Here is a 26717-nt window from a genome sequence, read left to right as displayed (position 1 = left end):
ATTGATTTCTGGGTGCTTATCATTTTCCTTCTAGTCTGGAGTGTTAATATACTTCTTCAAACTATTTGATGGGGTGGATTTTGCTGTCGCATAGTGGTCATACCTTATCACAGATTCCACAGCCACTACTGGGGGGTGGGGTGGGCAAGAGCTGTGTTTTCTGAGCCCTTTGAAACACCTGGCAGATGTGCCAGTCTATTGGAAGCTGTGCTGACAGGGACCATCTGCGTTTGCCCGCTGGCTGCTGCTGCTTTACATGCACATGCACAGGCGTTCTGATGGGGATCCCCTGCTGAAGCTGTCGGGCTGAGCTGGTCGCCAGGCAGGTGGGGAGGGGTGCTTTCTTTTGTGTGCAATCCCAAGTGCCCCAGCTCTGCACTCACTGTCTGCCTGGCTTGGTGCAGATGCCCCCATGATTGCTTAGCTGCCTCTGTGGAGGATTCTCACAGGCTGGGAGGCAACTCTTGAGAGTGCAAGCATTTCCACTGAGGGCTGCCTTTTCCCGCTTCTCCTCTCAGGGTCGTGCGCTGGCTGCCTGGTGCTAGGTCCTGCCCCTAGTTCACTGCCACAGAGATAGGAGAGGAGATCCCCTTAGCTCCTTCCACTGCCTCCTGGGGGGGTCCAGCACCCCCACCTTCAGACGTTTGGCTGTGTGGATCTCTCAGATGTCTATTGTGTTGTGTGAGTGTCTTCTGTTGGTTTATGAATGTCCTTTTCATTGTATCTTAGGGGGGAGAGACTAAGGGAAGAGCTCATTCTGCCATGATGCTGACCTTACTTCCAGTTGATTTTTGTTGTTGTTGTTCAGAGACCATTTACTTGTGTTGAGGTGGTCGAATGTGAATTTTTGAGAATTTAGTTGACCTTGGGTAAATTGCATCCTGTACCTTTGTTTTTACGTTGTTCTGTTGTGAATTCTGGGGCATTTTGTTCTTTGTTTCCTTTCTTTCGGATTCTTTTATCTTACCAGGCAGTTGCAGTGCGATTTCCAGGAATGAAGCAATAGGCAAATAAACAGTCTTCCAATCTGAATCCAGGCGTTTGTCACTCAAGCTCTTGCTAGTTCTCGTTTTCCTGTTTTCCCTGGAGGGAGGACAAGGAGGTGGTGCAGTGCGAGGCAGCGCGGATCAGTGCGAGGTGCACACGTCTTCTCACTGCCTGTGCTCTTTGAGGGGCAGCCTCCAGTACACTGCGCCAAGGAGCCAATCTGGGCTCACTAATAGTAGGCGGATCCACTCAGCCAACATCGCACATCCCAGTTCTGTTTGTGTCTCCCCAACCCCACAGTGGACAGGGATCTCCATGACATTATTTTAAAGGAGGAATGCAACCAGAGTGCCAGATAATAAACCTTCAAGGAAAATTTCAGAACCCAATTCACCTTCAAAATAAGATTGAACTTCACGTTTTTATTCTCTGGAGAGAACAAGAAAACAATTTTTTTGGAGTTACTGGGCCAATTTCTAATACTTAGCCAAGAGCACTTGATTTTTGTATTTTCTGAATTTTCTATAGTGATATATCCTTTTTATTGAGAAAAAAATATTTTGAGAAGAAAGGAAAGACATTACAGGTAATACAATGGCATAAGTATAATAAATTACATAAGGACCTATCGTGGTAGAGGCGAGGGTAGGGAAGGTGCACACTGCTGGGTATCAGCCACATGTGATGCTGGAGCTCTCAGTTTCAGCCTGAAGAGCAATGTACATGAATGAGCAGATTTATAACCAGGGCTTACACTGATGTGATCAATCAAGCCTCAGCTTTGATCTTTCCCTTTGGGAGATGGGGCTTTTGAAAGACTATTTTATTCTCTGTTGGACAACACAGAGGGTGGCCAGAGAATGTATTTGCAGTCAGGCTTGGAACCTTCAGACTGCCATGTAAAAACCAACCTGGACCCACTTTTTCCTCCTTATTTGTATTCTGCCATTAAGGCTGCTGAAGTGCAGATACTGCCATTTTGCAGTAGGCTTCCCCCTTTCCATTATTTATTCTAGATATTCTGGGAAGGATTAAAATCGAGTCACACAAAATCCTCTTCTGGGGAACCTGCTGATTTATCAATTAAAAAGAGTTAAAAACATCCTTAATAGTTTGCATATTATGTGTTGTCCAACCATCCCCATAACTCTTCTCAACCTGCAACACTGAAACTCTGGACCTGTTGAACAATAATCTACCAGCTGTTTTCTCACACATTATTTCACACTGCAGGCTCTTCTCTATAGTCCTGAAAGTGGGAGGGAAGGTATTATTAGCTCAATAGAGCACAGTGGTTAACAGGGCAGGCTCTGGAATGAGGCTATTTGATTTAAACTTCGCTCATCAAGTACTAATTGTCAATAATAGAACTTGTCTTCTGAGGTAGTTATGAGGATTACATGAGGTCATTCATAAAGTGTTTAAAACATCATAAACACAAATGCTGGCTATAATCATCCCTATTTTGCAGATAAGAAAAGTAAGACTCAGAGAACTTGAGCAATTTGCCAAAACCCACAGAATTAATAAACAGCAAGTGGAAACCTGAGCTGTGGTTGACTCAGTGTTTTTACTTCTATACCAGTTCACTACCAACACAGACAGCATGTAATCCAGATTTTAGGCTAGCAAAAGGAGGTGATTTCACTTGAGCGTTATTTTGTGTTTTGACTTCAGAATCAAGGCCTTGCAAACTTCCTTATCAGCCAAGGTATCCTGTTGAAGCTGCCACACAGCCCTAGCCTTAAGGCATGTTGAGAACCTAGGAGAACAAGAGCTGGGGATGGGGAAATTAGAGGAAAGGTGGATGAAGGTCAAATGGGAGTGAGGTAAATGTAGTCCAGTTCTACGCTGGCATTGGAGGCCCAAAGGGAGCTTCTTTTGGGGGGACAGGCATAGGTGATGATTTTAAATTGCAGAATAGCAATGGTGAAGGAACCAGGCAAAGCAGGGTTATGCTAGGAAGCCTATGTCAAAATAGGGTGGGGAATAGGATAGGTTCCAGACAGGTTTATGTGTGTGTGTGTGTGTGTGTGTGCACGTACGTGTGTGTGTGTTTACCTAATCAGGTACCTGGTATGTAAGGCAGGATTCTCACCTTCCTGCCTCACTCTTTGTTCTAGTGCCATGGGGATGTGGGAAAAACAGAGGAACCTCTCCTACCCCAAGACAGGGTAGGCAGAAGGGGCAGAAATGCAATCTGGTCACCTTATAGTTAAAGATGGGTAACGGTGGGAAAGAAGGTCTGCTATTGATAGCACCATGGAAATGCCTGAGTCTTTGGCTCTGAGGCATAAGAGCTCTATTTCCAAATTCCACTGGTTTAGGGATTTAAAAATTCTGGTCAGTGATTGTAGGAGTGAAGTGGGGGCAGTCTTTACATAGCTGGACGCTCCCTTCAGAGCTCTCATGGGGCTAGGACAGAATAAGAAATGAGACCGGTAAGGCTTGAAAGATGAGCTACATACTTCCTTATCCCGTTTCCTGTTTTTCCCTCAGGGACCATCTTCATCCACCACCCTGTTTTTTTTCTGTACTTTTAACCTCTTCTTCTCCATGGCACGTTCTTCTTGCATATAAGCATGTTCGAGCCTCTCATTAGTTAAAAAACAAACAAAATAACTCCTCATCCTCAGCTCCCTGTCACCCCTGGTTACTGTTCTTTATTCTTGCCTCTCTTCATGGTCACGCTACTTGAAAGGGTTGTCTCCATTTGCCGGTTACACTTCCTGGTCTCTCAGTCTTTCCTCAATGCACTATAACCCTGCTTCTTACCTTCTCTCTCCACTGAAGCAGCTACTGCAAAAGCCACACAGTTCTCTGCAATCCCAAATTCCATGCCCACTTTTTCTCCTTTTGATTCTAATGACTGGGTCTGTGTATGTCACTGCTCTATTCTCATTACCCAGTAGCACATATCTGGCACATAGTAGGCACTCAATAAATGTATGTTGAATTGAATTGACCTTTCTTTGGCATCTGTTACTTGGTCATTCTATCCTTTCTCAGGCCTCTTTCTTGCTCTCCTTTGGCTAGTTCCCTAAAGGTCAGTAGGTCCCAGAGGCTTGTCTTTTGGCCCCTACTTTTTCCGCTGTGTAGACTCTCTGGATGATCTAATCTAAACCCATGGCTTCAACTGTCTGCTTTGAGGTAATGACTTCCAAATCTGTAGTCCAGACCCTCTACTCTAACTGCCTACTAGACATGTGTTCCAAGCACTTAAATCATCCTATTATAATTGCTTAACACACAAGATTATAAATTCTGTCTTGCACTGCTGAATTTTTACCACCTAGCACAGAACCTAGAGCACATAGAACATAGTAGCACAGAGCACATAGTAGCAACTCAACAAATATTTGTTGGATGAATCAGTGAAAAGATCCTCTAAACTGAAGAAGCACCATTTTGCAGTTCAACTAAAAATAAACAAGATCAGTAGTTTAGCAGATAAATCTATGGTGTGTCTGTAAACCTCCCACTCTCGGTTCGTATGGTTGATGAACCTCAACTATGTAAGTGAAACCTTATTTTCCAAATAAAAATATTCAGTGTGAATTGCAGTGTCATAACTTTTGGTGCTGATGGCAACAAGAAGCTGTAACAAACAAAATTAGCAAAGAAACAAAGGTAACAAAACCTCATTTATCCTTCCAAATCTTTTCTGTTTAACACTGTGGTCTTAGTTCAATAATACAACTGCAAATTTGTTAAGATTCATTGCTTTCCAAGTCCATTACATACTCAGGCCTATTTACTTGTCTCTTTCTGCTGGGAAACATTTGTCTGTGGAGTAGCCCAGAAGACAAATTTTTTTAAATGTTAATTACTCAAAGATTAAGAAAGGTAAAATGATTTATGTAACAGAAGGTTTGTGTTGCTCCTGGATTACTTAGTAGTGAGCATGCATACTTATCCTTGGGAATGCTTATAATGATGTTATTTTATGAATGATAGATTTTCTCCTTTTTTCCTATGAATAAGATACTAATTTTCATCTTCCTATCTCCATCAATTAAATAGCATTGTCCAAACCCTCCTGTACCTGTAATTAAATTTTTGGATTATTTTCTTTGTATACCACAATGTGAGAATTGCCAAAGCAGTAGGAGATGTGTCCTAGGTCCTCAATCCCTTTGGGAACATGCGATCCAAGCCCTCATGAAGCACGTGGGATAGGATGTGAGGAAGTAACTGTAACCAAAGCCTCATAGGACAGTTCCTTCCTACTAACCGTCAACCAGTGTTTTTCTACTCAATATGACCACTTAGATTACACTTGAACTTGAATACCTCAACTCTAAGGGTGAGTTTTTTACAAACTGAAAAGCTGGGAACAGTTGATTTCTTCTAGAGTTGCAGTCCCTAGAACTATGGTTGTGTAAATATTTTTACAATACTACAGCGTGTACATAAGTCTATTTTAAGGTGAGTAACTTCATTCTTTTCTCCCTCCCCTCTTTCTTTCCTTTTGTAAAAAATTAATATTTTCCTTTTTTCATCAAAGTAATATGGGCACACAATTTAAAGTCAAATAATGGTAAGTGGCTTAGGCAAAAACCAATATTCTCTTAGTTCCTCCACGCTAAATTGCCTCTTCTCCTTCTGGCTGCCCCCACCTCCCTCATTTTTAATCCCTCCCAACCATTTTCAAAATCTTCACCATTAGTTCAATATTTACTTCTCATATCAAAATACTGTGCATATACTGCTGTTGTTTGAGTCAACATTTTAGCCATTATTTATTTTGGCCCTCTTACTGCTCTTTTCCCCATTCCATTCCTTCCAAAATAGTAGAATCACAGATTTTTGTTGAATCCATATTCAGTGATTTATTATAATTGTTATGTAGTTATATATTTATATAATTTGTGTATATATATATGAGATGTGTATAGTTTATACTGTGTATATATAATTATATAATTACACTATATATACTATATATATAGTTTGTACTATGTATATTGTGTATATAGTTTATACTGTATATACTATATTATTTAGTCAAATATACGTATATAGTTTATACTATATATAGATTATACTATAAACTATATTATGTACACTGTATATATAGTATACATATACTATTATAAAGTTTAAACACAGTAAAACATAGTATGAATGAAAACATAGTGTGTATATATATAGTTTATACAATAATTGCATTTCTTGTACAATTTCTAAGTTTTCTTGGGGTTAATAATTGTTTTATATTTTCATTTGCTTAGTTTTTATATTTTAGAATCTCTGGCTTCTTTTCTATAAAGTGGCTCTCAATACAGCTTTTCACATGATAAAATCTGTAAGATAATCGGCAATTTCCATTTTATTTCTTTCCTAGAGAAATCCATTCTGTCACCTTTTATCTTTCTTTTTCAATCAGGATTGGTTGCTTTTTAAACCTGTTATACATCTGTTTACTAGGTATTGATTTTGACATCATCTTAAGAATTCTCTCTCTACTGTGGCAAATCTTCCCTTGTCTTGGTTTACTCCATCATTTTAGTGGAGCACATTTCTCAGTCGCTTCCAGAGAAAGGGTGCCTAGGAGTTTGCATGAGACTTTGTATGTCTGGAAATTACTTTATTTTACCCTCACATAGTTTGATGTTGAAAATTATTTTTCCTCAGAGTTTGTCTTGGTCTCTTTTTTGTTAGAACTTTTCTTCAAATATCTGGCAATCCTTGGCTATTCATTCATCTTTAAGAGAGAGGCGTTAAAAAGTTCAGTGTTTCTGGTACTTGGTTTGATTGGGGGAGGAGGCGATGAGGCTGCTGACGTGACTTGGAGAAGGATAACAAAAGGCTGTTTTCAAGCAGCCAACTATTGCTCTTTTCAATTCTGTTCTTTCTCAGTTTTTTTTATTTGCATCTTTGAGATTTTAAAATTTCCATTTGAAAATTTGTTTCTTTTCTAAATCCCTTGTAAAGAAAGTACACCAACTTGAGCTAATGTTACTTTTTAAATATGACTGATGTCTCTCACATTCACTGTCATTCCCTTGATCATTATTCCTGAATTTTCTTTAAAAAAATTTATTTGGTAGTTATATTTCATTTCAATTTCTTCCTTCATTTTTGTCAATTTTCTTTTATGTATGCTCTTGCTATGCAGTTTCAGATACAAACATACAGTATTTCTAGGTTTCATCGTTAATCTATATTTTCATCATGTAGTAACTATATTTATTTCTATTAATGATGTGTGCTAAGAAATCACCCTTATGACTACCAGGATAATAACCTGTTTCTCTTGTAGTCATACGGACATGACAGGCCTTTGACTATTTGGTAACTTTTAGTTGAAAGATTTTTAACCTGCCATATATGGTATCTGGAATTGTAGTCCAAATTTTTCTGTACATATATGCTGATATGCATTTCCCACCCTGACTCAAAGGGTCCTTAATCTAACTCCCAAATATGTAAGAATCACTACGAATGTAACTTGAGTGTAAGTGTTTCTCTTGCAGGCAACAATTAAAAATAGAACAACAATAACAACAATAAAGAACAACAAAAGTGAAATTTTATCTTTTAATATAGCTGGTGATCTTGGGAGTTAAGGTTTTTGTGCTCATTCTTTACTTTTCTATTTATATGGTTTCTGTGAACCAACTAATATTTTTTCTTTCTTTTAAAATTTATTTATTTATTTATTACTTTGACAATTAAAATTGGTTTATAAAAATAAACTAGTTTGAGGGAGAGGAAAAACATCTGCATCACATCAATTTTATACCTATATTTTTTAAAAATTTAAAAGTTTTATATATATAAATATACATACAAATATATATGCAAATACATATATGCAAATATGTACACACGTATATACACATAACATTTTTCACATATAGTGAAATGCAAGACCTTAAATGAACAATTAATGAGCTATGACATATATATACACCTGTGTAACCAACACCCCAATTAAGGAATAGAATATTTCCATGACCCCAGAAAGAAACTTCAGTTTAAAACAAAGTTTTTGTTTAAAACTGTTTTTTGTTCTTTTAAAAACAGAGTTGTTCTTTTAAAAACAGTTTTTTGTTTAAAACTGTTTTTTGTTCTTTTAAAAACAAAGTTGGAAGATAATTTTAACCAAACCTATTCAGCTTAATCAGTCTTCCTTTTTTTAAAAAGCATTTAACACAGATATATATAACTTTTTTTAAAACAAATTAATGAATTCTACAGCTAACTAAGTAAACTTTTAAATACTTTATAGAAAAGATAAGGCATTACCTGTTGTTTAGGTGTAATTTTCTCTTCATACATTAGAGTTTCCATAAAATATTACCAAATTTGCTAATTGACTTTGTATTGACAGTACTCTATTAATTGTTTATCCACTTATTCTCAAGTGTCTGTCATCTTTTTTTGCACTGCTTGATGGTTTTTTGCTTTATCATTTTGGTATGGGACTTTGTTGACACTTTGTTTCAGGTCTGCAATGATTTGAGATTTTTCTCTTACTGACTTCAAAGAGAAAGTTAACTTGGGTAGATATTGCACTTGTGGTTAGAATTCCATTTCTCTTGGAGAGGGAGTTCAAGAGAGCTGATTTTTTTTTCTTACTGTGTCTACTCTTATATAAGTATTCTAACTGTCCTTTGAGGTAGGATTATTGTACTCATTCTATAGAGTACAATAGAGTAAATGGAGCCAGTCACCTACCTAGGACCAATGTAGCCGGGATTTAACTCAGGTCTTTTCAATTCTCCCACCTTTGCTTTTCCCACTCCAATATTTCTGCTGAGCTTTGTCTTGGTTTTTCCATATAGCTCTTCTTATTTCCAGGTGAGATGTCCAAAATCATTCATTCCACCACATTTGGAAATATCTTCTTTAAAACCTTTTAGAGCATGAAGGCACATTTTATTATCATATAAATCAAATATTTATTGAGTTCTGGGCCAGTCCTGTGGCCTAGTGGTTAAGTTCAGCACACTCTGCTTTGGTGGCCCGGGTTTGGTTGCTGGATGTGTTTGGTTCCTCCACCACTTGTTGGCAGCCATGCTGTGGCGGCAACCCACATACAAAATAGAGGAAGACTGGCACAGATGTTAGCTCAGGGCTAATCTTCCTCAAACAAAAAAAAAAAAGGGAGGGAAGATTGGCAACAGATGTTAGGTCAGGGTGAATCTTACTCACCAAAAAAAAAAAAAAAAAAAAAATTTATTGAATACCTGTACTGGTAAGTGTGGGGGATCCAGAGAGTCCTAAGCTAGTCTTCACATTCAAGGATGCACACATAAAAATATCAATACCTTTCCAAATTAGTACTGACTCCTTGGAAGTTTGTAAAATTTTATCCTTTAAATGATAAATACTTGACAGGTACAGTTTTTTGCTGGGGGAGGGGAGGGCTGTCATTCTTTGCAGACTATTTCTGAGTGAAACTGATTGACTTTCTTTATCCAGACTGATTTTTTTTTTCCAGATAAGAATTTAAGAAAAATGTTTTTCAGATATTTCACTGATGCTGATCTTTCTGGTTTTCTTCAGGATATCATTGTTCTTGGTTAGATTTATGGTTCTATTTTTTGGGTATGTTTAGCTCTGTGCATTGTTTCAATCACTTGTCTAAGCTAATTGCCTTGCTAGTGTAGCATTTCCTTGACATCACTGGTTCTTTGCTGTATCTTTCCAAGTCTGCTGTTTTAAAATCCTTCACCTTTTGAAAAAAGTTTCTCTAGTTTAATCAGTGGTACTCAACTGGGGGCGGTTTTGCCTTCCAGGGAACGTTGGGAAATTTCTGGAGACATTTTTGGTTTTCACAACTGGTGGGGTGGGGGCCACTACTGGCATCTAGTGGGTGGAGGCCAGAGGTGCTGCTGTATCCTACCATGCACAGGACAGCCCCCCACAACAAAGAATTATCCAGTCCAAAATGTCAATACTGCAAAGACTGAGAAATCCTGGTTTAGATGATTTATGAAGTTTAAGGTAGTCATTTTCTTTAGGTGAATAATATTTCCAGCATTATGCATGTCATGCAGATTCCTATCAGAGATTCATTGTGAAGCCCTCTTTTTTTTTTTTCTCCAGAGACTCTCCAAAATTACAATTGACACTTCTTTTTTTGATTGAAAACAAAATACAGTAGCCCCCTTTTATAGTGGAAGGTGTTTTCTTTGGCATTTAAAGCAAGGATCTCACTTGAGGTATTTTCAGTAATATGTTATTTGTAAATCTTAAGTATCACGTTTTTCCTGTTTACTCAAGGAACTTCATAAATCAGTGATTAAAGAAAGGTGATTGCATTTATAAAGCTAACATAATAGGCCTGCATTTTAACTTGGATCTTTTTTCCTAAATGTCATTGAATGAAAAATATATTTTTAGCAAAGTCTTTTTGAGACTTGATGATTTTAAAGGGATTCTCAGCATGAACACACCACGAAATTTGCTCAAGAAGTGATTTAGCATGTGTGCTGAAAACTCTCAAGTTGAGAAACTGAACTAGATCAATTTTTCATCCCCTCTGGTTGAACTTCAAGTACTAATAAACACTATAGCTTGAAAACATCAGGATATTTTGGGTCTGAGGTTTGGTTTGCAGTCTTGGTGCAAGGTAGTTTTTTTTTTTTTTTTTTCTCTTGTGCTTAGGGTTTGAACTAAGATACAGAAGGAAGTAGGAGAGCTGATGCTTTGCTCTGAAATTTTGAAAAGAGTAAAGGGAGGATTTGTGTCCACTCTGTACTTGCTGATTAGTGCATCTTGTAAACCCCAACCAAGCAGATAACTTCCAGACTTCCTGAAAAGAAGTGGAGTCACTGTAACCTTCTCTTGGTTTCCTACACTCATGGCCTTTAGAACGTGGGAGCATATTTTATTATTATTTAAATCAAATCTTTATTGACTGCATATTGTGCTAGGTGTAGGGAATACAGAGAGTTATAAGATGTTATCTTTGCATTTAAGGGATGCTTGAATTAAAATATTAACTGCTTTCCAAATTAGAAGCTGCTAACTATGGAACAGGCAGTTCCTGCCCCTGCAGTTCCCTTTCTCTTCTCATGCAGCCAGTCCTGCCTTGAACTAGCTGTGGGGCAAAGTCTGCTCTCCTAGGGATTTTCTTGGTAAGACCCTCTTGCTTCTAGTGTTCTGAGCCCAGTGCACCCTGGCTCTTGGATATCCACATAGACACTGGGGTTTTGTGTCTGTGGCTAGTCTTCCTTGGTTTGGTGATTGACTTAGACTACCTTTTCTGGATTACTGACCTCTGTGCCTTGCCTGTCTCTCCTCTCTGAAGCCTGTCTTAGTTTTATTCCTTAGCAGCTTCTGGGAGGTGACTTCTGCACTAGCCCCATAGCACCCCTACCAGCTCTGAGCAGCTGACACCTCCTGCCACTCCTTTCTCCCACCCTGGTCATGCGTCCCTTCCTGCCAGGAAAGATGCCAGACTTCATGGAGGAGGTGGGACTTCAATTGAGCCTTGTGCAAAACAAAGTTTTGAAAAGATTCATCTCAGAGGGGCATACACATTGGAGTGAAGACAGGGAGACTTCATGGAAATTTTAAAATAGCCCAGGATCAGGGGATAAAGTCCAAGTTGGTGGCAATAATAAAGGAAGAAATAGATGCTAGAGATGTTATTAAGAAAGAATTAGCTAGACTGACTGGGCAGACGGAGAAAAGGAGAAGGAGTCTTTGAATTCTTAGAAATGCTAAATGTAAAAATAAAAAGTTTTGCTTTGAAGGTAAAAGTGACGACCTGGGGGAAAACATGAGAGACTTTTGAGGGATCATCCCCCACTAGGGTGACCAAATATCCCAATTTGTCTAGGACTGAGAAGGTTCTGTCGGCATGGGAGTTTTGCTTTCAAAACCAGGACAGTATTCGGCAAACCAGCACAAGTTGGTCACCCTATCCCCAACCAGTGCTAACATCAAATAGTATGGTGTTGAATAAGAGCTTTTATCTTTTTTTTTTGGTGGAGTGCTCTTTTGACATTCCAAGTCAACTTTGCCTGAGTCATCTTGGACAGACATTTCAAACAGCTGTTGGGATTTTAGTCAAAGAGGTTGAGATTTTATAACTGGGGAAAACAACCACATATGAGTGGCAGGTACCTTTGTGAGTATAGCCAAGCTTCATGCTTCCGTTTTGATGACAGGCAAATTTAAAAAGTAAAATCTTTCATTTTGATGTACTTTCATCCTTCTCCCACCAATCGTTAAACCCCTGTCCCCCCTCAAAATATTAGAGTTCAATTTGCATAAATTAAAATGTTTTGCTCTTTCTTTTATGATTTCTTTCCTTATAGTGGATGATTTAATGCTTACTGAAATGGCTCAAAGCAGGAATCAGGGGGATGAAGAGAAGACAAGAACAAGAAGGACAGAGAAGAACAAATTGATTGCTGACTGCTGAACTTGACTGCGCAATACCTGAGGACAGGTATCTGGTAATCTCTCTTCTGTGAGATACAGATGAAGAGCTGATGAAGAGCTCAAAGTGTTTTGAGCAACCAGAGTAGATGCCACACATTCACACACTGATGCTTATGCATTTAAATCAGAAGGCTGAGCTTCAGAATACCATCTAGAACTGATTTACTTTTAACATAGATGTTGTTACAACAAACTTGTTTGGATTGCCAACCATCTGCAAGTTGGAAGCCAATGAACCCAATAAACCCAAAGTTTACTTCTAGGATTGACATATGAACATCAGCGCAAAGTGAACGCTGATAGTTTGATAGTATTGTAGGAGACAGATATAAAAATATAAAAATTTGCTAAAGTAACCAAGAAAGCATAGTGGCCTATTTAATGCAGGGGCAAATAATTCTATGCATCTGTTATTGTTTTATACCCCAATATAATAACTGATAGTTTAAAGATGACCCTAAATCATCAAGAAAAAGTCAAATACATTTAGCATACTTTGAGACCCAAGAGAACTATTTAGCATTTTAGGAAGAGTCTCTACCAAACTGTTACATTAACAAGTTTTCAGTTATCTGAAAAATTGACTTCTGTGGAATACTTTATTCCGGGAACTATTAATAAGGGAAATGTTATTGCATGTTTAAAACAAACAAAATGGAGAAACCTAAGTGAGATTCAAGAGTCTATGTTAGAATACTAGGGACCCCGCATTTCCGAGAAAATTGACTTGCAATCTCCCTATTCAGCGGGGGCTGCGCAATGGATGCCAACTGTAGACAAAGCCGGATCTTGTAGACATTCTGTTGCCCTGACTGCTGGCAGAGAGCCATCACAAGCTTCAGTGCAGCCTCAAGGGGCGCATATATTAAAGAAAAAGCAAGAGCCATGCTCCAAAATGGCTTATTTAAAATGCAAAGGGTAACAAGAGAGCTGCATTTGAGGAAAGCCCAGCTCTCAGAACAGGAAAGTGATACAAAATCTTGGTTAAAGTTGCTTGCTCTTGAACTAATTAGCTGGGGATTGAATTCAGCATGAGAAGTCAAAATGTAGGTTAAGAGTGAAGGAAAATGTTATTTTTCCTTTTAGGTAGCAGCCTGGCACTTCAGAATGTAGTAGCAGGCAGCACATGAGATTCAGCCAATTTGACGAAATCACAAAATTGTTAAAAACACCACAGCTGATTGAAAAGGCGTTCCAGAGATATAACTTGGACCAGATGCATGATAAAAGACATTTTTATCTTCTTTGGTGGTAACTTCTTTGCAATAAGATGTGGGCACATTTGTCATTAAAGGAAAAAAAAAAAGGGATGAATAATATAAAATCCAGTAGAACATCAAATAATGTTCCCACCACTTTTGAAATACTATTCCTACCTAGCATTGATCTGCTATTATTTTCTTTCAAATCTCTTTTCTTGTTTTTCTAAGATGGGAGATTTGTGGGAAAATCATACATAATAGAAGGAGGTCAAGATCTTTTGCTTTTGTTTTACTTGTGAGCCTTTAAGAAAAGGATAGAACAAGTCATATTACCCATTGATGGCATTCTTGACTGGATATGCACCCTTAACAGAATATGTCTGCATATAAGAAGATCTTCTTAATATGCCTGTGCTAGATTCACAATTTTCATGCCTAATTAGCTGTGTAAACAAATTTGGAATTTAGGGAATTTTCTATGTCACAAGGGAGTGAAGGTTTATGACCTATTTTGTAGATGGTAATTTTGCGGTTGGGTCTATTTATCTCCCTAAATTTGAAGTGTCTACACTATCTGAGATCCATACTATTCCATATGGTGCTCCCTTTGACTCTTACATTGTATATTCTATGTTAATTCTGCTGCTGCTTCTGAATAGAAGTGTTCAGAGCCAGCACCAAGGGTAGACCATCTCAGGGACAGTTATGCTGCCCACAAAGTGCAGGGCACATTTCAGCAGAGGGGACCCAGCCCTCCACGTCCTGCTCTGCCAAAGCCCAACTGTTATGTAAGATTCCCACGCCCAGATATCTGCCAAATTTGGGGATTCTGTGAATTTCTTGTTAGCCCAGTGCAGACTGAAAGGAGAACAGGTAGAGACTGTACCAAATCAAGGGCTAGGAGAGACATGGAATAATTGGGTGTGGCCATCCATTGGCAGAAAGCACCTGCCTCAGCATCAGCTGGTCAGGAATCCACAGAGAAGCTAGGGGGCACTGTACGGGGCACCCGTGGGTGGCTTTATCTTCTATGACTGATACTTAAATGGCAGAGCTCATGTGATGCTGTTTCAGGCTCGCCGCTGGGTGTTTCTAATCATGTGTTTTAATTAATGTTTTTATTGTACTTGGGCCCAGAGGCTGTTGCAACAGACCAGCATATATTTAGAAGTCTCTGAATAAATAAATATAAAGCAAGGGAAAACTAACTCTGCTGGAATGATGAGAGTGATTGTTTCTAAAAAGATAGATTAAGTCTTCAGATTCTACTGCTTGAGACTAACTCCTCTGCAATATCATGGCCTGTCACCTAAATATACCTTTGGGTGTAACAGAGCATGGCTTCAGGATCTTACTCAGAAGTCTACATTCTTGGTCTTAAGGCAGTTGGGGACACTGTAGAATTTATTGTGTCAATTTTGACTTAAAAAAAATTAACAAAAACATAGTAGGGATGTTGGGTTAGCAGTAGTAGCAAATTTCTGAGGCAATATTTATTTGGGCCAGTGTAGGTCCCTTCCCACTGCTGGAGAAAGGAGGTAATTGGAATGTGCTTGTTCCTTTGTCTCCTCTTACTGTTCTCTCTTGAATTTTTGCTCTCCCCATTAAAAGGGGCTTATGTCTCTTCCCCATACATTTTAAGTCAGTAGCACTTTTAGGAAGTAGATTTAATTCAACTTAGCCAATATTTACTGAGCACCTCTTTATTCAAGGCAGGAGCTGGACTTTATAGGGGAATGAGATGTTTGTAAGTTATAGGAAATGTATTTATAAGATACATCTTGCTTCTGAATATGTGCTGAGTTTGGAGTAGATGAAAGCATCTTCTGTTGTGATTTTCTTTGGGCCCCAGAGAGCTTGTGAAAGTCACTCAAGAGCCATAAGGCTGGAGTATTAGCAAATTGCCTAGTGATAGTACAGAGGTCTGGTCCTGGGCAGACGAGTAAGGTTCTGGAGTCTGTCTGGTTATCTGCCGTCACTTTTTGCTTATCTTTCCTAATAGTGGCACCCCTTTCTTCCCTTGTCTCTATCTTCAGGCGTCCAAATTTTTCAAGATGCCCTAAATTAATGGTTCTTGACCCTGGCTGCAAAGAGCACTGAAAAAATACTGATGTCTGGGCCTCAAGCCCAAACCAGTGAAAACCACTGCAGTGATTCAGTTGTGCAGCTAGGGTTGAGATTATGGTGCCCTTTGCCCACCTACAGCGATTCACTACTTGCAGTTTGGCAAGCTCATCCTCAGGAAAGTACCTGCTTAAATTGCCCTAGTTCTTTGATTCAAAATGCCACCAGTCCTAAGGTATACTAGAGATTTAATGATAGCTTTTTGATTAAAAAAAAAAAAACAAGAAAATAAGAAAATATATCACCACATTAAAAGCATACTTTAATTTTAAGTTATGACATGATTTCAGAAATATTAAAATATGAAAATCATGTAAATCTTAGAATAAAGAGAATATGGTTTTTAATACTATATTAGCTGAGAGGAAAATTTTACTTGTAATTTTTTGAGGGCTGTTTGCGTTCTGAAAGAGGGTACTTTTTAAACCAAAATATTGCAAATATTATATTTTTAATGATAAAGTTTCAAATTGGATTGTGGGCTAGGGAAGCGTTTCTCAGTCTCGGCACTATTGACATTTTAGACTGGATAGTTCTTTGTTGTTTGGGGGGGTGCTGTCCTGTGCATTGTAGGATGTTTAGCAGCATCTCTGGCCTTTACCACTAGATGCCAATAGTACCCTCCCCTCCAGTTGTGACAACGAAAAATGTCTCCAGACATCATGTGCCAGTGTCCTCTGGGCAGCGGGCAAAATTATTCCCACTTGAGAACCCTTAGTCTAGTGAAACAGATATTTTGGGAGCAGCAGCTTGTATCAGTTAATGTTCAGTTGCAGAGAACAGATCCCACTCTAGCTGGCTCAAAGCTGAAATGTATTAATGACAGGGTATTCAATGGTCTACAGAACTAGTCTGTGGGCTGAAGAAACAGATGCTAGGCTGGTCAGCTTCCAGAAACGAATCCCGAAGCTGCACCACAACTGAGCCATCAAAGGAATTGCTGTGCTAGCCTTTATCTGGATGCTGCCTGTCAAATTGAAAAGCTGTGGTCAGGAAGCCACTTCTGCTAAACTGAGGAGTCAACACTCCATTGGCAGCAGCAGAAGGATGCCTCATGTCCAGCCTCTCTCCTTGCTTCACTCAGTCTGAATTCATGTTCTGAAAGTGAACCTGATGACAACACCTGCATCATACCCAGAACCCTAGTTACAAGGAAGCATGGAAAAAAGCAGTTTTTAGTCTACCAGCCTCTGTACTACCCAGGAAGCCATTCCAGAAGGAGGTTGGAATAGATGTTGAATGACCTCATCTCTAGTATCTGCCACAAGGTTCTTCCCAGTTAAGGAGATCCTTAACTTACACCACTAGGTAACCACCTATTCCAGGTAATTGAGGTCGGCCCAAGTGTCCTCTTCACTCGCCATTTACATCTTTTATATAACATTTTTTATGTACTTCATCCTTGGCTTTGTCAATAGACATAACATATGAAAAGTGATGAGATGTGGGCTGAGGCCTAGGATACTCAACACCACCTATATCTCTAGCCATTCAAGACGCTGCGGGAATAGATATTTTGGGGCAGAGGCTTGTGTCTTTGAACCATATTTTCTCCATCTAGAAAAATAGAGCACCAATTATTATGAACAATCACATTGTCTGATTTGAAATAAACATTGATCAGTAGCCCTAAGTCCAAGTTGGTAAGAATCGAGCTATGCTTTCTGTCTCTGGATTATAGTCTTTTGCAATTTAAAAAAAAGGTGACTCTTTATGGCTAGCCATAATAAGTGATTGCTTACCTGATGTAATATGTTTTTCTTCTAGTGTGTTGGTAAAATCTCCTCATTATTAATTTGGTTTAAGCTATGGGGACTTTGAGCCTAAGTTAAAATTCAGTTGATATCCGTGGGAGAGGTAAAAACATCCCAAGTAATTTACTCTTGAGTATAGAGTTGCCACGTAAAATATAGGAAAACCAGTTAAATTTGAATTTTAAATAAACAATGACTAATTTTAGTATAATTTTAGTATAAGTATGTCCCAAATGTTGCATGGGATATAATTACACTAAAAAATTATTCATTGTTTATCTGAAATTCAAATTCAACTCGATGTCCGTCCTATGTTTTTACTTGCTAAGTCTCGTGTGAATGAGCTGAATAAATTATTTCTTGAGAATCCATTTCTTGAGAAGGACAGGGGTTGAAGAAAACATGAGGGTGATGAACTCCTGAGATGAATAAAGATGAGCAAATTGGGCTATATACAGAAAGGAGGAGGGACAACTAAAAACAGAGAGGCACTAAATTAGTCCTAGTTATCATTGACTATTCCCTAGACGTTCAAATAAAGCCCTTATGTGAAGATAAAGCTCTGTTCCTTCTCTGCAAATGTAGCCACTTTCCTAAAGCATTTGGATCTGGTCCCAATGCAGCATTCTGCTGCCTGGGCTGGACAAGCCAAACTTCGAGGTAAGCGGAAGAGAGGAGCAGCACAGGCACTGGATACCTTGGAGCGTTGTAATCTCGCTTGCACAACCTCCAGATTGCATGGTTCTTGGCTTCAGTGCAGCTGGGCACAATTTCAATGCACATCTATGGAGACCATGTCACAACAACAAAACAAACCAACGTAGCTGCGAGTTACATTAACAGCTTGAAAAAACAAGTCAACAGACTTGAAGACTGCTCTGGGAGCCCCTCCCAGGGAGTCAGCCTTTGGCTGAAAGGGAGTTACTGTGCCTCCTTTTTGACATTTTTTCAGCTAAGATTATTCTATATGATCTGTAGCTTGTCCCTTTCAAAGAGTTTTTGTTTGTGTGTTTGTTTTTTGGAGAGAACCTGTATTTGCTTTATTGTTGATCAGCACTAGATCTTTCTGATGTGTGGAGTGTCCTGTATTGCATGCAAGTTTCTTGTCCTAAGAGATGGTTTCCCTGCTGCAGATGTCATACCCGTGCAATGGTACATCCTTTCCTTACACTGCTGTTGGTCACAAATACATTGAGCCAGATTTTCCACATCTTCTGATACTTCAGTCACTGCCTGGTTGCAAATTGGTAGTCAGGAAGACTTTACACACTGTGCGGCAATAGCTCGTATGACAATTCTGAGGTAATTTGTTGGAGACATCTTGCTCCTTACAGAGAGTACATTAGTACGTGAAAATTAAGGCCGGTAGCACCTTCTCCATACTGAACTAAGAACAAACTGGCATCTTAATGTTAGAGGATCAGGCCCAGGAGTATATGTGGATTGGAGTCTTGCCAGTATCAGGAAACTCCTGTGCTCATGTATTTTTTATTTCTTATTTTATGAAAGGTTTGATTTATGTGCCACTAACATCTGGGTGTATGCGTGAACACACTGTGAGGAAGCTGGTGAAGAGAAGGAAAATTAAACATTTTAGAAGGGATCTTCTTCACTGCTTGATGTGATTTCTTTAAAAACAAATATAAGGTATGCTTTATTTTGCATCTTAAATCTTTTCATCTAATTTGCATTTATCCTTTGACTGTCATATTTTACCTCAAAAATTTAGTTCCCTACACATACAGTACATTATAACAACTTTACTTTTTTCCTTATTTAGTCACTAAAAACTTATGTTTGTAAGAGAACAACAAGAAAAACAACAAAGCCATCCTCATTTTCCTTATTTTTCTTTGGTTGTCTTTTTTTTACCAAGCCTCTTCTGACTCATATCCTGGGCTATCTCACTTTGCGCATGTTTCCAGAATTTGTTTTTTATTTTTTTTTCATTTTCAGTATTTTCCCTAGTTCTTCGTTTTCCCATTATTCATTCCCCAACTCCTGTTTCCACATATCCTCCCTTTTCTGCACCATCTCTTCCTCTTTCTCTAGACCTTTGTGGAGAGATATGACCTTCTTTGCTCTTTTTATCACAGAACTTTCATGAAGTTCTGCTCCAAGTCCCCTTAAACTATGTGGAACAGATTGTCCTAGCTCAAGGGAACACTCCAGTAAGAGGCATGGAATGACTTGGAGTTGTGGGTCTGAAAGGTGATGGGTTATGATCTCTCTTAGGTCCATTCCACCCTTAGGATGCTGTGATTCCATGAAGAGATACTCTTGGGATTGGTGGATCAGGTAAACGTTTTTTGTGCATTTAGATTCTCCAACTCAAATATTATAGTTTGAAGTTAAGTTATGCTGAGCTGAAAAACAAACAGACAAAAAAATTTCCAAGCCAAGAAAATATTTGGCTCGTTTCAGAGAGGCCAAAAGATCAATATTGTCAGATGGTTAGAAATCCTTATAATATCTGAAAGCTGATGAACTCTCAGAAGGGAGAGTGTGGAGGGATTAACTCCTAATGCCGTTAACAGGTCTTGCTCTGGTACACTTTGGCTCTCCCCACCTGTATGGTAACTTTAGATCCTTCCAGGGGAACTAGAGATCATTGATATCTGTAGCAGTCCATGCCCTCCCTTGGATTCCTGTGGTGAGGGCTTTATTCAGGGTGAAAAAGTTGCTGCCTATATGGAACCATGCCCAATATGGGATCCATTAAAAAGGGAGGCTGCAAAGTTCTGTGTCACAAGTGATAAGCATAAATTCAAATCTACTCATTTTGTTGAGGCAAAATAATACTCGTTCATTTGTTTCATAGTGCACCTACTCTGTTCCAGGCACACTGTTAAACCGTGGTGAACAATGATGAGTAAAGCCAGATACAGGGCTCCCACCTTCAGGGAGTATAGAGTCCAGTGGGGAAGATAGGCAGTAATCACATAATCACACAAGTACATTTAAAATGGTATCAGTAATAAGTACTAAAAAAAGGGAAGTACATGGAGCTATGGAGCATAAAATAGTTGGGTTTGACGTAGTTGTGAGGTGGGAGGAGATCTGAAGGAGGAAGAAGAATTACGTGCTTGGAGAGTAGGGTGAGAAGTTCCCTAGAGACATTGGCCACGTGCCAAAGCTCTGTGATAGGTGGGATGGAGAGAGAGAGCCAGTGCAGCTGGAACAGAGTGAGAATGAGGCAGCAGCAGGGGGCAATATGAGGATGGGCAGCAGGGGCCAGATCATCCAGGGGCTCAAAGGCCATGTTATGGATGATTTTGCTCTTTAATCCTAATAACAGAGGAAAGCCATAAAAATGCTTTGGGGGGCCAGCCTGGTGGTGTAGTTTAAGTTTGTGGTTAAGTTCCCCTGCTCCGCTTTGGCAGCCTGGGGTTCACGAGTTCAGATCCCCAGTGTGGACCTACATACCACTCATCAAGCCGTGCTGTGGCAGCATCCCACATACAAAATAGAGGAAGATTGGCACAGACATTAGCTCAGGGCCAATCTTCCTCACCAAAAAAAAAAAAAAAAATCTTTGGGTGTAGAGTGGGAGAAGTGATCAGACTTACATGTCAAAAATATTTATTTAGATGTTATAATAAGCATCCTATGAATTATTAGAGGACCTCAAACATTTAAAACTGAGATATTTTTTCTTTTTTTATTTTATTGTGTTAAGAACACAACATGAGATCTATACATTAAACAAATTTTAAGTGTACAGTATACATTATTGTTGACTATAGACTCAACATTTTACAGCAGGTCTCTAGAGCTTATTTATCTTACTTGCCTGAAACTTTATGCCTGTTGATTAATGACTCCTTATTTCTCCCTTCCGCAGCCCCTGATAACCACCATTCCAGTCTTTGATTTTGTGAATTGGCTATTTTGTATACCTCATGTAAGTAGAATCATGTGGTATCTGTCTTTCTGTGTCTGGCTTATTTCACTTAGCATAATGTCCTCAAGGTCCATCCAAGTTGTCAAATATTGCAGAATTTTCCCTCTTTTTTTAAAGGCTGAATAGTATTCCATTGTATGTATATAACATATTTTTTTTAATCCATTCATTTGTCCACAGACATTTAGGTTGTTTCCACCTCTTAGCTGTTGTGAATAGTACTGCAATGAATATGAGAGTGCTAGTACCTCTTTGAGATCCTAATTTCAATTCTCTTGGATATATACCCAGAAATGACGTTGCTAAATCATATGATATTTCTATTTTTAATTTTTTGAGGAACTGCCATACTATTGTCCATAGCAGCTGCACCATTTTGCATTTCCACCAACAGTGTTAAAGGGTTCCAATTTCTCTACATCCTCTCCAACACTTGTTGTCTTTTGTTTTTTCCATAATATCCATTATGACAGTTATGACATGATATCTCATTGTGGTTTTGATTTACATTTCCCTGATGATTAGTAATGATGAGCATTTTTTCCATATACCTGTTGGGTATTTGTATGTCTTCTTTGAAGAAATGTCTATTCAAGTCTTTAGCCCATTTTTGAAATAAAATTATTAGTTTTTTTGTTATTGAACTGTACGAGTTCCTCATATGTTTTGGAGATTAATCCTTTATCAGATATATGGTTTGCAACTATTTTCTCCTGTTCCCTAGGTTGCCTTTTCACTCTGATGATTGTTTCCTTTAGTGTGCAGAAGCTTTTTAGTTTGACGTAGTCTCACTTACTTCTTTTTGTTTTTGTTGCCTGTGCTTTTGGTGTCATATCCGTAAAATCATTGCCAAGACCAACGTCATGAAGCTTTTCCTCTATGTTTTCTTCTAGGAGTTTTACAATTCCAGGTCTTATGTTTGAGTTGATTTCTGTTTATAGTGTAAGATAAGATTTTTGTTTACAGTGAGGGATAATAACAATTTCATGATTTTGCACATGAATATCCAGTTTTCCTAACACCATTTGTTGAAGAGACTATCCTTTCCACATTGTGTATTCTTGGCACCCTTGTCAAAGATCAGTTGACTGCATGTATGTGGATTTATTTCTGGGCTCTACTCTGTTTCAGTGGTCTATATGTCTGTCCTTACGCCAGTACCATACTATTTTGATTACTGTAGCTTCACAATATATTTTGAAATCAGGAAATGTGATGCCTCCAGCTTTGTTCTTCTTTCTCAGGATTTATTTAGCTATTTGTGGTCTTTTGTGGTCCTGTATGAATTGTAGTATTGTTTTTTCTATTTCTGTATAAAATGTCTTTGGGATTGTGATAGGGATTGCACTGAATCTGTAGATCACTTTGGGTAATACAAACATTTTAACAATATTATGTCTCCCAGTTCATAAACACTGGATGTCTTTCCATTTGTTTGTGTCTTGTTTAATTTCTTTCATTGATGTGTTGTAGTTTTCAGTATATAAATCTCTTACCTCCTTAGTTAATTTATATCAGTATATCTTTCTCCATAAAAATGTGGTCAAAACACCCTAGAGTGAAAATGACAAGATCAAAACAGTGGAATAAAATTATTTTGGACCTGTTTTTGAATTTTTAGGTGCATTTAATATAGGGTTCATCATAGGTATTTTCATCATAGGTATGCTTAGTTTTTCATTCTCTTTCCTTCAAATCAAATTTTACTTTATCATATTTGGAAAATGAGTGAAAAATTAACTGTTGGGGTACACATGCTACTTGGAAAGGAAGAGCTAAAAAGAGGTTGATCATTCACATTTGATCAATAAATAATGCTTTTATTTCTGCCTGTAAATAGTATGGGTACTTGTTTGGGACTGCTGCTAACTATTTAGTAACATTATTGTCACCTAGTAAATTCTATTGAATTATAATCACTTGATTAAATTATTTTGTAAGTTGATAGTGAATTTAATTTGTAATTTATGACAGTGGTTTATAATTTGAGAGCTTGGAGGATTCTGATCAGCTTAAAAGTATGAGAAGCCATAGCCTACTTTGATCATTTAAAAAAATCAGATTCTGTTTCAAAAAGGGCTCACTTGAAGTTTACCAATTTTCCATTGGTAAAATAGGTAGTAACTATTGGAATTTTTCGTTTACCCTTAGTGAAAAGTAACTCCACTTAGAATCAGCGTGGTTTCTTCCCAAACCAAGCATAATTTCCACTAATAAATTATAAGACCTGGAACAAGTGATAAATGATGACCAAAAGATATAGATGCTAAATGTTTAGTTAAAAAAAGAGCAATCTTCTAGAGAAAAAGAGTGAAGTTCTTGAAAAATATTAAAATAAGTGTGTAGCTGTAGTTCTTAAACTGGATGCAATCTTACATTAATTGGTTATAAAAATTATCTAGTAAAATGAAATGCAACACATCAGTAGAAAGGGCAGCTTGAGAATTGTGAGATGTTGACTTATTCTACTGTTTTAGATCAGCAGATCCAAGACATACTACAAAAGAAGAAAAATCTCAAATTTTGCATATAGATGAAAGTTTTTTTTTTGCAAGGAAGGAGTCACCCTGAGCTAACATCTGTTGCCAATCTTCCTCTTTTTTTTTCCTTCTCCCAAAAGCCCCAGTGCATGGTTGTATATCCTAGTTATAAGTCCTTCTAGTTCTTCTATGTGAGCCGCTGCCCCACTATGGCAACTGACAGACGGGTGGTGTGGTTCCACGACCAGGAAGCGAACCTGGACTGCTGAGGCAGAGAGTGCCGAACTTTAACCACTAGATCATCAGGGCTGGCCTGAAACTTTCTTTTTTAAACTCTGGGAAATCTGTTTGCAAATCAGTCTCATGCATGTTGTTTAATGGTTGTGTATATTAAGTCTAGTCAGTTCAGCGTAGTGGTTAAGAGGGCAGCCTCTGGAGCCTGACAGCTTAGGTTCAGATCCCTGCTTTCTCATTTATTAGCTGTAGAACCTGTGAACAATTGGGGAAATTACTTAACCTGTTAGACCCCTGTTTTCCTCCCTTCTAAAATGGAGATGGTAAAGTCCTACTTCACAGGATTGTTGTCAGGATTAGATGTGTTAATGCATCTAAAAAATTTTACCTGTTATTGTCATTATTACTAGCTACAGGAGAGAATTTTCTGGACTATTACAAATAGACTTGTTCTCAATGGAAAATATAGTCTGTGTTTGGAGAATATTCTTTCTTACCTGAGTTATTCTTTTTTCTTGTTCTTTATTGAGGTCACATTGGTTTATAACATTATATAAATTTCAGGTATACATCATTGTATTTCGACTTCTATATTGACTGCATCGTGTTTACCACCAAAAGTCTGGTTTCCATCTATCACTGTACATATGTTCCCCTTTACCTCTTTCACCCTCCCCACATCCTTCGTCCCCTCTGGTAACCACAAATCTATTTTCTGTATCTCTGTGTTTGTTTGTTTGTTTGTTTTATTCTCCACATATGAATGAAATCATATGGTATTCATCTTTCTCCATCTGACTTCTTTCGCTTAGCATAATACCCTCAAGGTCCATCCATGTGGTCACAAATGGCAAGATTTTATCTGTTTTTATGACTGAGTAGTATTCCAATGTGTATATATACCACATCTTCTTTATCCATTTATCCATTGCTGGGCACTTAGGTTGTTTCCAAGTCTTGGCTATTGTAAATAGTGCTGCAATGAACATAGAGGTGCATGTATCTTTTTAAATTAATGTTTTCATGCTCTTTGGATAAATACTCAGAAGTGGTATAGCTGGATCATATGGTTGTTCTATTTTTAATATTTTGAGGGCTCTCCATAGTGGCTACACTGTGGTGTTTTCCTTGGTGGCTGCACCAATTTACATTCCCACCAGTAATGTATGAGTGTTCCCTTTTCTCCACCAAAATTGTTCTTAACCTCTGTATCTATATGTTCTTCTTGAAGGTGTTCTGGACAGCTGTGGGCCTTCTGTGTGTGTGACTGTGTGTGTGTGTGTGTGTGTGTGTGTGTGTGTGTGTGTTGTCATTAAGACTATAAAATGTAGCATGCTATTATATTGTGATAAGAATCTAATATCGCAGGTATTAAAACAGTGGGAACACACAGAGAATAAAACTAATTCTAAGAAAGTACGTGTAACTATGTGACCTTGGTAAAACACTTTCTCTCATGTCTTGGCTTGTTTAAAAAATTTTTTAAATCATGTAAAATGCTGGCATTAGACTAAATCCCAAATTTCCTTCCCAAGCTTTAGATTATAAATGCTCTGCTTGCACAGCTGGTCTCACTTTAATGATTCCATGCATCCTGGACACCTGTAGGATGGACCAGTGTAAAGGGAATCATCTGTTTTTAACCCACTGAAGCTTGCCAGTGGAAACCACAGTAAAAAGGGTTATGGCATCCAGAAATGAAGTCTGCAATATTAATGTAGAGGCAGTGCTGAATGACAAAATGATGTGCCAAAAAGGGGGGGGCTACCTGAATTCCTGCATCGCTTAATTCTAATAGGCATGAGCTGAAGTTTCTTTAGGCAATGTATTCCAGATAGAAGATGCTGGGAATTTTTGCCTTTAACTTTCATCTTCCCTACTCTGTCCTCTCTCCATTTATAAAAAGCTACTGCTTAAAGGGCTAATTGTTACTGATGTTGAGTGTCACCACCATCAAGGACCCACCATTTTCAAGGTACTCTTCTGGGCGTTGAGTAAATATTTGCCAATGTTCTAAATGCCAGAGCCTCTTGAGAACTTAAGAGGAATGTTACTTAGGCAGGGATAGGGGAAGAGCAGAATAATTCCTGGCCTTGCCATTGTGCAGTGAATTTTGGAGGTCTGGGCTGAATGTCTCCGAAAAATGTACCACAATTACTACTGCTTTAACTCTTACTATGTTGGTGGCTGCATCTCCCTCAAGCTGCCTGAAATGCTCTTTCATTTCAACACTTTGGAGGGGAGCAAGAATTCTCTTCTCATTTGGATTTTGGTCTGTGTTTGAAAAGGGAATTATGGAAATATAATTCTGTGAGGGCATGAAAAGGCAAGCCATGGACCTCACAATGAGGGCTCAGCAAGTTGCTTCATGTTTTCCATTCATAGCCGCCTCTTCTCTGTCAGCTCTTTTGAAGCACCCATAAAGCAAAATAAGCTCATTAAATATGAAGGGGCAAGTGAAGTTGGCAGTTGCACCTATTCAAATAGACTTTCCTTTTTAGATGTTTACACTCCAGAAAAAAGAACAGTCAGAAGACGAATGCCTCCTTATCGGTGGCTGCTCATGGCCTCCCGTTTGGGTAAGTGAGGTCAGTCAGGGTCCAGAAGATGTGGGCATTTTGCT

The 26717-nt window shown here is 38.4% G+C and overlaps 1 long non-coding RNA gene across 1 annotated transcript in view; it reads left to right on the top strand.

The window, feature by feature from the left end:
• LOC131411953 (uncharacterized) overlaps positions 1-26717 on the top strand; it is a 198955-nt gene that overhangs the window by 134822 nt on the left and 37416 nt on the right. Inside the window, exons 2-3 of the long non-coding RNA XR_009221678.1 lie at positions 12270-12403; positions 18986-19123. This is a non-coding gene — a long non-coding RNA (uncharacterized LOC131411953). The remainder of the gene's footprint in view (positions 1-12269; positions 12404-18985; positions 19124-26717) is intronic.

Source organism: Diceros bicornis, chromosome 12, assembly GCF_020826845.1.
Source record: "Diceros bicornis minor isolate mBicDic1 chromosome 12, mDicBic1.mat.cur, whole genome shotgun sequence".
NCBI lineage: Eukaryota > Metazoa > Chordata > Mammalia > Perissodactyla > Rhinocerotidae > Diceros > Diceros bicornis.
Note: the sequence above shows the minus strand (reverse complement) of the source record. Positions and strands in the feature narration are given on the sequence as shown.